The sequence below is a fragment of the Bidens hawaiensis genome, unplaced genomic scaffold, assembly GCF_021521415.1.
Source record: "Bidens hawaiensis isolate Kalapana, Puna unplaced genomic scaffold, B.hawaiensis_p1.1 tig00025182_1, whole genome shotgun sequence".
Lineage (NCBI taxonomy): Eukaryota > Viridiplantae > Streptophyta > Magnoliopsida > Asterales > Asteraceae > Bidens > Bidens hawaiensis.
This window is the reverse complement of record NW_027494006.1, coordinates 296,195-310,355: the sequence shown is the minus strand read 5'-3', so window position 1 is coordinate 310,355 and position 14,161 is coordinate 296,195. Positions and strand designations below refer to the sequence as shown.

General features: G+C 36.7%; 1 pseudogene; it reads right to left on the bottom strand.

Moving 5' to 3' along the window:
• Positions 1–3,630: 3,630 nt before the first annotated feature.
• LOC143571015 (putative carboxylesterase 12 pseudogene) lies at positions 3,631–4,712 on the bottom strand (annotated as a pseudogene).
• Between the last annotated feature and the right edge of the window lie 9,449 nt (positions 4,713–14,161).

Here is a 14,161-nt window from a genome sequence, read left to right as displayed (position 1 = left end):
ATACATTGATAATACCTTTGTGTCTGTCGGAGACAACAAACAATTTGTCGAATACTCATCGACGGCGGGTGGTTAAGAACATAAATATATTTCACCAAATTTATCGGTCTAATATATGTCAAAGTCATTTACAAGACCAAAAATACTACTATAAAAAAACAAATCCATACGTTTGTAGTCTAATAATAATATACGTTTGTAGCGCCGATGACAGCCTAAGAGGGAAAGTGGGAATCGGCGAGTACACCTCCTAGTCTCATAATAATATAGAGATCCAAATGCCCAGTCATACGATCGTGGTCTCCTTTTTAATCGAAGAATGTGGAAAATTTGAAATCACTTTCTTATTAATCATGCACGTTTATTAATAAACCGATTTAACTTATGAGTATTTTTTAGGTATTTTAAGTTATGATTAAAATTTAAAAATCGTCTTTGGTAGCAACATCATTATTAGTAATATAGTAGATAACAAAATATTGAGTGTGTATGAAGATTTCACTTTAAAGTTTGGTTGTTATAAGGTGTCATCGTGACATTTATAACTGACACGGGACCCGTTTCAATAATGCTATTCTTTAAACCAACTTATTACAACCAAAACCTTTTATGTGACTTATTCAAACTGATAGGTTCCATGGAACCAACCAATGTGAACCGTACATTTAAACCGTGAGACTCTTAAATTGACCCACATGAAGTGTGGCTTTTTTCGACCAGCATAATTAAAGGTGGCAAATATAATCCATGGGTTGAATAGATTGTATTAAAATGTATACAATAGATCAGAATTGGTCAAACTAAAAAAGAAAATGATTGAAATGGATTTACATTTCTCGAGTTTTTTTTATTTTTTTTATGGAATGAGAAGAACGGAAAAAACTTTTTAGTATTTTTACATTTTTAGTTTTTGATTTATATTTCAAGTTATAATTTTTTTAATTATTTTTTTAGTTTTTTAATGAGAGGTTTTTGTAATCTCAACCCATTTAACCCATTTCAAAAGCCCCTCATTAAAAAATTCAAAAAAATAATTAAAAAATCATAATTTGAAATATAAATCAAAAACTAAAAAAAGTAAAAATACTATTTTTTTCCCGTTTTCTCGTTCCATAAAAAAATGCTAAAATAATTGGACCCGTTTCAATCATATTCATTTTTAGTTTGACCCTTTATATACATTTTGATACAACCCATTCAATCCATTGAGGCAATTTGCCACCCCTAAACATGACTATTGCAAACCAATTGTACGTCTCTCTTTCCTACATTTCCTAAGAGGCTAAGACCCAATCTGATGCAGTTTTCACTACTACAAAATCCGTCAATTTGAAGCGGTTGAATTTTCATGTTAAAAGCTTATAAACCGCTTCTAACCTGCTCAAAAAAACAGGAGACAGCTGTAAATCTTAATAGCCAGTTTGAAGCTGTTTCTGAACCCTAAATCTAATTTCACAGTTACCGCCTTCACTTCTCCTAAAGCGCCATCGGTTTTCACCAATTCTCCAAACTCTAAACCCAAACCCGCCAGCAGTTCTTCGAACCCTAAATGCACCATCGTCTGTTTCCTTTTCACTGAATCCACAAAGCGAATCCTAAACGAGTTGCCCCGCCATCAATTTGAAGTTTTTGCTTCGAATTTCACGAATAGGTAACTATTTGTTTGGAGCTTTTCATATGTTAGAATGTGAATATGCCATTTATTGTTTTCTTTTGTATCAAGTTGAATCATCTGTATCTATAACACTATAAAATTTCAATTTTTTTACTTAGATGGGTGGATCTGCGAACTGATTGCTTAGTTGTAGTTAAATTATGCATTGTTTAGAGAATTGATTTGCAGGGCCGGCCTAGGGGTGTGACAGCCACGGCCCCGCTAGGCCCGAAACTTTTTTTTTAAAAAATTATATTTATTTTTATGGAAAAATATTATGTATAATCAATGTTTCAACATAATTTCATAACCACTAGCTTGGTGTAGTGGCAAAGGCCAAAGAGGCATGACATCTAACCAAGAGGTTATAGGTTTTAGTCTTAGTTGAGACATTTTTATGTTTATTTATATACACAAGTTTATTACACAACTCAAATCATAACTAAGTAGCCCACTTAAAATTAAATTGTTTAAACAAAAAAAAAGTGTTCCTTTTACTTAAGGCTCGAAAAAATTTTCGCCTTTGGCCCAAAAAAAATTTCGTCTTTTTGGAGCCGGCCCTGTTGATTTGATTGACAATTTTTGTTATTATTATTGTAAATATAATACTTTTATCTAGTATGAATCAGTCCGTTTTAAGTGACCTTTTTCATAAGCCGCGTGTTGAAGACATGCATGCCTTCCTCTTTGTATTGTTGGTAAAGTTCTTATGGTCTTATCAACTGGTTTGCGATATTAAATAGTAACTTTTTTGTGAACCTTGCTTAAGTAGGAGCAGGCCATCAATATTCAACTTCTCTCAGCATTTGTTGAGATTGTTTTTGATAACACTGATAATTGTATCCCGGTAATCTTCATCATTTATTAGTGAACATAAAATTTTCTTTGTATGTGTGTAATTCATCATTTACTCTCTCACATTTTGTTATGATGGTTTCTCACAATATTGATACTTGATACTGCACGCACATGCTTAATAGAGAGAAAATGAAGTAGAAAGAAACATCAAGATGTGGAGAGAGGGAAATGATAAATAGGCATTATGGGATAAATATCAAACTAGATACTTAAAACTATAGTGACTAACAAGATGAGGTGAAAGTGTGCATCTTTGTGAGTGATTTATCATGAAACATTTGTTTTTTTTTCAAATAAAATAGTGATCAATCATACCTTGTTATCTGTTAAAAATATAGCCCCATAGTCTAGAAAATGTTACTCATGAAACTAGATAAAGTCATGGGGGAAACAGAAAATAAGATTTTATCAGGAAAAACTTAATAGGTTTTAACTTTTAAGTAGCTTAAAACACAAAACAGAAACACTTAGATTGGTCAAGCCACTTGCTTCTGTGTATCTGAAATTCACTCACTTTATTAAGGGTCACACAATATAACAAGCAATTCTTATTAAGTTGTGCAACAGGGGAATGCATGGCATTTCTTATGTCTGATTGTAATGGGTGAAATATATATAATTAACAATCATTCACTAATTGCAGATAGCATCATTGACTTTGATAGCGTCGCCACGGAAGCCTGAAAATCATGCAAGAAACTTGCAAGTGATTGTTAAGATAGGTATTTCTTGCATTTGGTGACTCGTTTCTTATTATTTTTATAATATCAGGATTTTAGAGAAATCAGATAGTTCAAGCTTTGCAATACTTGGATGACAGATTAAGAGGGCTTGATGAATAGATAGCAGAGTTGAAGAAGTATTATCAGCTTGATAAACAGAGTGAGTCTCTAGAATATACCATTTATGATTAAGAAGTTAATGATGCACATCAGGAATTGGCTGAGGTAGTTTTTTAAATATGTTTTGCTTATTAAGAAATTAGCAAAATTGGGAATAATCACATGGAGTTTCGGTGTTTGCTCGACTAAGATAGCAAAGTTTAGGGACTTATCATGCTTAAACGTTGTTTTTGATCTTCATACTATCAAAAACCATACAATCATCAAATCAAAATGTTCACAGTTCATCCGTTTTCTTATTTCTTCATAAATTACACGACTTCTGGTTGAATTATAACGACTTATTTTAACTTTAACTTGTACCAGATAGTAAAAACAACCGGTATACTCTTAGATTACTCGTTGATAAACGATATAATTGTTTGAGTTAGTCTCTTGGCCTTTTCACTTGATGGATTAAACAAGTAAAAACAATGATTTTCGCCTTCATTCTCCATAAACTCCAACCTACCTCCCCATTTACTCTTTTCCAATGTCTCTCTATGCCCGACCCCTCTCGGTTTCAAAAAGTCATGCTCCGCCACTACTACCAAAACCCTCGAGCAACACATTTTCTCAAGATCCGGATCCGAACACGGGTTCAGTTTCGGGTCATCATCCGAACCCGAACTACCCGGGTAAAAGTATTGAATCATCTTATCGGGTTCTTTATTAGAGAAATACGGGTGCAATGCAATCAACCCACGGATACCCAAACGGGTATTATTAACCCCCGCTTGAACCACAATGTAGTGGGCTAAGTTCGCCCCAGCACTCTCCCCCACCAGGTAAACCCGAGCCGTGTCAACGTAGTCATTGATCCACGGCTCGAGACCTGACCCGGATGCATGGGACGCGATCCACTGAAACGCGTCCCAGCAGTCCTGGTACGCTGCAGGGAGAGGGTGTTCAGGGGCGAGCCTGTACCCAATGGCTACTGCGACCGCATGAGTCTGGGAGACTAACGGCGTTAGGAAGTTCTGTGTGACGATGTTTAACGGTGACCCGATGCAAAACCCGCCTCCGTGGACGTAGATTATGAGAGGGAGCTTTTGTGGCGGGTCAACGGGGTTGACTTTCGGAAGGAAAATGCGTGATTTTACTTCGGAGGAGGAAATAATGACGTCTTTTGATTGAACGCCCGTGACGGGGTCAGTGGATGGTGGGAGACGGGGCGTGGTGAGTGGGCGCTCGACTCGACCGTCGGTATATACTCGAATAAATGGTTGGAAGTCATGGGCGATTTCGGTAGATGAAGCCATGATTTGATGGAAGAAGTTGTGGATGATATAAGGTGAATGAAGATATGGTTTTGTGAACTAAAATTGAATGATGTTTCATGTGTTTGGTGAGCCGTTACAATGATCATTTATGCGTGTAGAAATGTTGTTGCAACGAACGATTATGACTTAAGATACAGTAAAGGTAAATCATAAAGCGTGGAAACAGAAAGATATGGTTAATTTCAGTTTCATACTCAACTCTAAAGTTGAGTTTTACAAAAGTTGGGTGAACTGTCCAATAGTGTATTTTCAAGAGAAACTAAATATTAGTATATTAATTTATTTTCCAATACAAAAGAAAAATAAAATAAAAAGAAAAAAACTAGACCATGTGTAGTGGAGGAGTGGAGCCCTTATAATTACCATAAGAATTTTTTTGGATAAAATGTATATAGTGGATGAAATTCTTCTAATCATTACCTCATATTATTATTTCTATTTCTTTTTTACATTTATAAAAAAAAAACATACTAAATAAAAAAAACAAATACTTTAAAATAAAGCATAATAAGATCATGATCATAAAATAACAAAACATAAAATATTTATGTACATAATTAACAGCAATAATAAAAACTTATTTAAACAGAAAAATAAATGTGAATGGATTGGACTTTTGTAATTTTTAGAGAAAGCTCATTATCTTAGTTAAAAATCCCAATATCAATTACTCCATTTAGGTTTTGTTTTCTTCTTCAACATTTGTGGTGCTGCACTGCTGCCTGCCGGAGATCAAATTCAGTTTCTTTTTTTTTCCCTTCATCTCATCTCCATCATTTGAAGTCCTTCACAATCAAAACAACATGACATGTCTTATACTCTTACAATTTTTAATGTAAGCCAATACCTTATCCATGTCTTAGGAATTAGGATGAGAGAGGTGCTACGCTCAAGTACCCCAATTCTGACAAATAATATATTGCCTTGTAATTTACATTTACTATAAAACGATTACAATAAAGTGGCAGGCAAACGGGCAACAAGCTGCGCCGCAACCCCCTTTTGAATAGCAAAGCCAATCCTGCTAAAAACGAAGCTTTGGGACCTAGAAGCTGAAGAGGTTCCGTGTACGACGCGCTGAACCCTACTCAAAAATTTCACAGCCTCTGGAGCCAGAAAACCAAATGTATCAAAGGCAAATGGTAGAAAGACATGTTGATTATCTAAACAAGCTTTCTCGTGTTTAACAACTTTGCCCGATTCAGCCTTCAACGCAGCCTGACCCACAACAAACCCACGGTCCCTGAGCCCAACAAGAGGAGACACTCCTGTAAGATCCACACAGGCGTGTTTCCCCCCTGCCCACCCGAACACAAGAATATCAGCTGGTCGTAAAGTAGACCTCCCTTCAAGAGGATCCGTGAGAAAGTTAACAGGGGCCTCCTTTTTAGCAGAATTCCCTGCCCGTTTAAGAACATCACACAGAACATCCCTAACCAGATCATGTCTGTATTTAAAGCCAAGCAATTATTTGCAATGCACCGCATGGTCACCAAAAGAATCCAAACAGACCTTGCGACAAATTGGGCAAGGTTCATCCGTCGGGAACATAGGGATCATTAACCGGTACTTAAGGATAGCTCGATACTCCAAACCCGACATACGTTGGCCTAATCCTTCAATGGGGATGGCCGTTAGAAAATCCTGAGACCGAGGAGCCCGAAGGCATTCAAACACCGCCTTTTGGCGAGGAGATAGATCAAACTTCACTTCTAAACTCTTGACGATTCCACTAAATAAGGCACTCGCCACAACATGTTGGGCTTTAGGGGGGGCAGTATCCTTATTAGAGAACCCGCTAAGATCAAAATCTGGAAGTGAAGTACGTAAACGATCCATCTCACACCCATAATCAGAGTCCAACCCATAAATATCACAACCCCGAAGAATATGGTCTTGCAAACACCACGACTGTGCTCTCGAAGCCACAAAAGCATATGTAGATACATCCTCGGCCGAACAGAGACCCAACCCCCCATAACAGATCGGAAGTGATGCCAACCTCCATTGGAGATCCCCAAAGAACGGACCTCCACAAACCACGATGTCCTCAATCGCCATTCGAAGACCATTGTCAAATATAGAAAAAGCTTCCCCCACATACATAGGTTGGCATGTTCTCAAACCGAACAAAAGCTTGGCGACTCCCATAAATGAGCGAAGCAAAAGAAGCTCGCATTGAGGATCCCGAAGTCTTGGGAGACAGCTCATCAGTTCCACAGCGCTAGATGCCCTTTTCATAGCCAAACTGCTGATAAACCCCGCATCCTGGCTTACAGCACCACCAAGGAGTTTCACGCCAAGCACCGGCCTTCCAATCCCGCAAGGGAACAACCCCTCCTGTGCCTTCACCCCATTGCATGTTGGCCAAAATAACTCTGTTTTCTTAACGTTTAATTCAAGACCCAAAAGAGGCCCCTCAGACCTGATAATATCTAATGCTTTGGCTACCTCTCTAGTATCCCCGATAATCGTGCCATCATCCAAGTACCAAGCATGAAAGAGAAGCTTGCACCGATCTCTGATTTGGTGAACAAGTGGGTGCAAAGCTAAGGCAAAAAGGAGAGGCCCAAGAGGGTCCCCCTGTTGAACCCTAGTGGTGGATTTAATGAAAGTATCACCCACATATAACCTAGCCGACTGCCCATATAAAAAATCCACCCAAAGAGAAATGGAAGGACATCGACTCCGAACCTCATGTAGAAGGGTCGTCCTATCTACTAAGTTGAAGGCATTGGAGAAATCAACAGTAAGCATAGCCAATGACCCATCTGAATGAAACTGATTTAGAAACCTGTTCGCGCTATGAAGCACGGCCTCTGCCCCACTGGGGACTCCCACCCCAAATTGAAAGTCACCGAGGTATTTAGCCATCTCCTTCCCGTCACCCCTCATAGCCACCTTAAAACCTCAAAATCAAAAACGACGCTTAAGTATGTTATGATCATTTTTCTTTTATTAAATGAATCAAATACTTAAAGTAAAAACAAAAACAAAATATATAAAAGAAAATATAATTTTCAAAAAATGGATAAACACTTAATCAAATAAATGATTTTGATTTAGGCCCCTTAATATTCTTTTAAATGCCCAAATAATAAACCCACTCTCTAAAAAGAGTTAGCCAGAGATTCACCCTTAGGTTAAGTGTAGTGAGCGACATGCAGGGGCGACAAGGGGCGAGAACACCGCCCCCATCCCTTGGCGATAAGAGGGGCATAGATTTATATATATGAGATGGTTCAGGAGAGAAATGGTTTTATTACGAAAAGTGAGCGAAATAAATCTGGATCACTGATTATCTTTGATCTATGGTCAATAATTAAAATGGTAATGTTGCAAATTTTAACTCTCCAATTTAATTGATTTCAATGCTTTAAGGGTAGTTCTGTATTTTATTAGAAGAATTCGTTTTGGAAACAATCCTTAATTAATTCTTTATTTGACTTATCTTTGACGCTTAATTAAAAAAATATTTTTATATTTTGTTTGTAAAAAAAAAATTTTGTTTTCATTTTTTTTGTAAGTCTTGCGTTTTTATTATTTCATATTCATAAATTATGTTTGTTTGATTATGCCTAGATAATTTGATATAATCCTACACACATGGGTAAACATGTGGGGAGGCTTTGCTGTATATGTATATTATCCAACACAAATTTGATAAATTCCTACATTTAATTTGTAAATATGTGTATGGGTAAACTCATAAACATCTATGTGAGATTTAAGACATTAATTTGTTGTAATTGTTAACAAAAATATCAAAGGAATGTCCGACGCAATAAAATGTATATATCGTAATTGGATTTATTAACCTACATATACGAAAATGTCTTACACAAAAACTATAAAATTCACACACATACTTAACACTCGTAAGCAACCACCACACTATTAAAGTTTACAAGCATACAAAAACACAATTTTTCCTACATATCCACTAGCTATATACATATTTTAAAATTCTACATAGTTATTACAAAAAAATAATAAAAATATAATAATTACATTTGGATTTATCAACCAAACTATGTAGAGAAATTTTTATTATGTAGGCTGCTAAAAATTTGTGTAGGTTTATCTTAATATAGTTCTCTAGATAAATATTGGTTGTGTAGGTTGCTAAAAGTTTGTGTAGGTATTTGTTAATTTGGTTCCCCAAATACAAGTAAATTGTGTAGGTATATACTGGTTGTGTAGTGAGATTTATTTAATAGTTGTGCATGAATGATGTCATGTGTAGGTTGTTTTCTGTTAAATGTAGGTGAATGTTTTTATGTCAGCCATTTGTAGTTATTTATTTTTCCAATATTGTAATTGTGTACACCATAAAATATGTAAAATTTTATTGAATTTGCTGTTCTGAAATGAGAAGAGATGATTTTGATATGCACATGATTATATTAGGTATAGTCGTAACCATTTCGAGTTATAAATTTTATAGATAAAAAAATTTAAATAATTGAAAAAAATAAAGTAATATAATTGGGATAATCATTTACATCTTTGGTTCAATCCATATTTGAATGTGGCAATGAGAAAAAACAAACATAATTTGGTACGAAAATTATACTCATGAATCCATCAAAATGTTGATGTTTGATATATTTATTTAATAAATACATACATTAATACATTAGTAAAATTGAAACTTCTAAAAATATAAATACTTACCAAATATAAAAAATGATATCTTTACTATTATGCCCTTCATTTAATTAAATAAGAAAAAATTTGATTGATTGGAATAACTTCTCGCACTTCACGTAATTAAATGACTTCTCTTATGAACTTAAACATACATACATACACACACACACACACACACACACACACACACATATATATATATATATATATATATATATATATATATATATATATATATATATGATGGGATGGGGCTACAACACCACAAAACACCCTTAAAATAAAATCGTCCATCTGCTAGCGTGGCGCCACGTGTCAAAAATTGTCTACATTTTGTAGCCCTTCACTACACATGGCCTTAGGAGTAGCAACGGTGTGTCACACCCCAAACCATGACCTAGGCGTATGACACATATGTTTGTACCACAATTGTAATTAAATCAGAGGTAGCAGATTAAAGCGGAAATATATTTACGTGGATTAATATATTATGTTTACATAACAAAACATGGGATTATAAAATACCCATTTAGTGTTTATAAAATATTACTTGTTTATACAAAAACCACAATTTTTATTTTAATATTAACAAAATGATCCGACCCATCAGATATCAAAGCACTTCGAGAATTCAAAGCTCTTAATCTTGATTACCTGCAAAATGTTTAAAAAATATGCCAACAACATATACTAGTGAATAAGCTGACGCATAAAATATTTTTCTTTACTTAATTACCCCTCGAGACATAACTTAGGTCCGTCCCATCGTGGCTTAGGAATAATCAAGCTTTTAAAACAAAACACAATTATAAACTTAAGTCACACACAAGACACCACAACAAACACTGCAACGTTCGACATTACTTAGGTACCATACGTATACACATGATCACCCTCACTTGGACGTAACTTAGGTCCAGCCCATCGTGGAAGAGTCAAATGACCAGGTGTGGCGCGGTGTGCCCACCGAATTTTACCGCATATGTAAAGATCCAAACAAACGTACACGACAGCCTGAGGGCTAGCGATTACTTTTGTTTATAATGTTTTAGAGATACGTAATCTCATGTAATCAATTTATTTGACACGTTTAACACAAGTTTATAAAGTTGGGCGTATTCACCTTCTCTTAAAATGATCAGCTTCAATTCACTGACCGGTTCTTTCCTTTCTTTGCTATCTTGCACCTATAGTATGAGTATATTCTTTTATTAATGCTGGATCTTTAATCTGGATTAAGACCTCTAGTCTTTTTATATAATCTTTACCTCGATTATATATTCTTTATGAACCTTTAGTTTAAAACATCTTTTCTTTATTCTAAACCTTTAGTTTAAAATATCTTTTCTTTCTTTTCTTTTACAAATTTAAAACCTTTAGTTTAATTTATTTTACATTTTCTAAAACTCTATGTTTCTTCTTCTTTAAGAAACATATACTTTAATCTTTTTCTTATTATTATCTAAGAATACTCAAATAATAATATTAATAACAAAGATGTATTTTATATCACATATTTCTTATTTACATTTACTTGATTTTATTTTATTTATTTTATTCTCGAGGTATTGAGTATATCCTTGACTTAGGGGTTTAAGCCTTTTAATATTTTATTATTATTTTATTCGGGCTTTATGCCGATCTTGATTGGCTTATAAACACCCTAGGAACTTGGGCATCACTTTGACGCCTTTTTGGTTTTTGATTTTCTTAATCAACACCTTCTTCGACGCGTTTATCGAGGTGCGTCGTTTCTTCAATCTTGCTTGGCACGTACGTCGACGTGGTCGTCGGGTCGTCTCTTGGCAGCACGAACTTCGAGATATTATCGTTGGTACTTTGCACGTATTTCGAGAAAACTTTGGTTTGTCACGGAAATCGAGAAAACACTTGGCACGCTTTACGAGGTTTTTAGAGAGTGAGTGGGATTTCTAGAGAGAGAGAAGCTGTGAACTTGAGGTGTGATGAAATGAGGGCTGTAGCTTGCTAGTCATAGGCTGATCACAGGACCCATCGCGATACGCGATGGTCCTTTGGTTCCTCCATCTCGTATCGCGACATAGGTGTGACCAGTCACCCATAGGGTTGCCACGTGGTGACACGTGGCTGACGGTGTGCCACGCTTGTCAGACCACGTTATCGCGATACGTGATGACGTTGGTGTCTTAGGGTATCGCGTATCGCCCACCGCATAAATCTTGAGTTTGTAAACAGGCCCTTCGTGATACGCTACGGGCTTGTTCTCTGATCCGTCGCGTATGGCGACGAGACAGGAAATCAGAATTTTACATTTTGGTCCTTGGACTTTTGGAACTTGGTATTTTTGATCCGATATTTTCACGATGTTACATCCTCCCCACCTTGGAATGAATCTCGTCCGCGAGATTTGCTCTTAGAAAAAATGAGGGTACTTTTTCTTCGTCTCGGATTCAAGTTCCTAAGTGTATTCGGGGCCTCCTCGTGAGTCCCGTTTTACTTTGACTATTTTCAACGTTCGTCTCTTTAGTTTCTTTGTTTTAGAATCTTCGATTTGGATTGGACGTTCTACGAATTTTAGATTTTTCATTTATTTCGACGTCTTTTAAGGGCATTGACAAGATTCATCGGCTAGACATTTTCGCTGATTAGAGACGTGGAATACATCGTGTATCCCTTTCATTTCCTCGGGTAGTCGCAAACGACATGCGACAGTACCAATTCGTTTGAGTACTTCGAATGGTCCAACGAATCGAGGACTTAAATTTCCTTTATTGCCGAAGCGAACAACGCTTTTCTATGGCAAAGCTTTTAATAGAACTTTATCGCCTATGTTGAATTCTAACGGCTTACGACGGACATCGGCATAAATATTTTGGCGGTCTCGTGCCGTCTTAAGTCGTTCGCGGATTTGCTAAACTTTATCGGTGGTTTCTTGGACTATCTCTGGTCCAAACATTTGATTATCTCTGGTTTCAGACCAGCATACCGGCGTTCTACATTTACGACCATACAACGCTTCGAACGGTGCGGCTTGAATACTCGTGTGATAACTATTATTGTACGAAAATTCCATTAGGGGAAGATGGTCGTCCCTGTAACACCCCGACCGATGGCGGATTATACATCGGGGCGCCACGTATTGTTTCATTACTCGTGACACTATTTGGGTGTCTATATTTAATAAATACATTTCATTGCGCACGCGCAGAACACGACATAAAGTAACATAAATCATATCATATCTTAAAATATTCAAATAACATAATCTTGTCTTGTTACATTTTAAACTAGGTCCAAAAGAAAAGAAAACATCCTATGTGTCCTCAAGCTTCCAGAAACAGCTACAGCAAACCTGAACATGTGTTAAAATAAAACGTTAACACTTGCGTGTCGGTGAGAAATCAAGTTTAATAGATATAAATAGATAACAATGTCTGCGCGCATCATGTGTATAACTGGTGTTCAACAAGGGTGTAATCAGATTGTGATCAAGCCTTAGATCATAGCTCATAGTTCAATCCGTGCTCCCAATTGAGCACAAAAACAAGAAAACTGTGCAAGTGTAAACAAAAGAGAAATCATAAACGATAGTTCTCCCGTGTTCATCTAATGGATCCATGAAAACTGCGGAATAGGCCGACAAGACGGTTAATGATCCACACATACAAATAAACAGCCAAATCTACGTCCATAACACATGGGGTTTTGCGCGACAAAAGTTTATAAACAAGTTTAAGACTCAAGTTTGTACGAACACATGAACATCCCAAAACATTAAAAAATAAAAAGGGATTAGGTACGAGATTACTCACTTGTAAACGGTGCGATGAAAGATAATGCAAGAACCAACTTTTAAACAAGCACAAGTTAACCTATAAATAAGAGGTTACTGGTTTAACGATTGTTTTTATGCCTTGAGTATATGTAAGTTACTTAAACAAAATATATATATTTACCGAGATCTGGGCAGAACAGAAGAGAAGACGGAGGCAAAGAGAGAGGAGGCGGCTGAGGAATTAGGGCAGAGGGCAAGGAGAAGAGAGCAGAGGGAGAGAGATATGGGGAGTGTTTAAGTGTGTGAAGTGTTAAGAAAATAGCTTAATTTATAGGCAAACCCTAGGGAACACAATCCCTAGAAAAGAGGAAAAGATCTAAACAAATCAAGCAAAAGATATCAAAAAACACAAGAAAACAAAAGCAAAAGATATTCAAAGATATGCCGGCAGCTGCAGGGGATGGGGAAGGCTGACAGGTTACAGATTAAAGCATGGGAGGTGTCAGGTAAAACACTGTTCAAGACATGCAAAAGAAGATTTCAAAAGATTATGTCAGTCACTTTTTCTGTCAACCAATAGGATTGGTGCGCATGCTGCGCCGAAAGTGGCTTTTCGGACAGATGTCGGAACTGACCTAAAGTGCTCATACAAAAGATAAGATATCAAAAGAATACAGGCTGACCTAAACAGAAGAAGAGACTTAAGGTCTAGCGCGAGAAGATTCGAGCGCACGCGCGAGGGCGAAGGCAGACAGTACAAGCCTTAGCGCGCCGCGGGAAGAACTTAAATCCTTAGCGCGCCGCGTGAAGAACTACCATTCTTAGCGCGCTGCGAGAAGAACTACAATTCTTAGCGCGTCGCGGAAAGAACTACCGTTCTTAGCGCGCTGCGAGAAGAACTACAATTCTTAGCGCGCTGCGAGAACAGTTCGCCTCGCGTATCGCAGGAACAACTGGTCTTCACGCAGGCTTCCTTGTAAGGAGTCTGGCGCGTGGAGCTGCGCAGACATCCTTAGGCGGGAAGAACCAAAGGACAAACAAAGAGTTAAGAGAAAAAGGGAGTTCAAGGCGCAAGGGT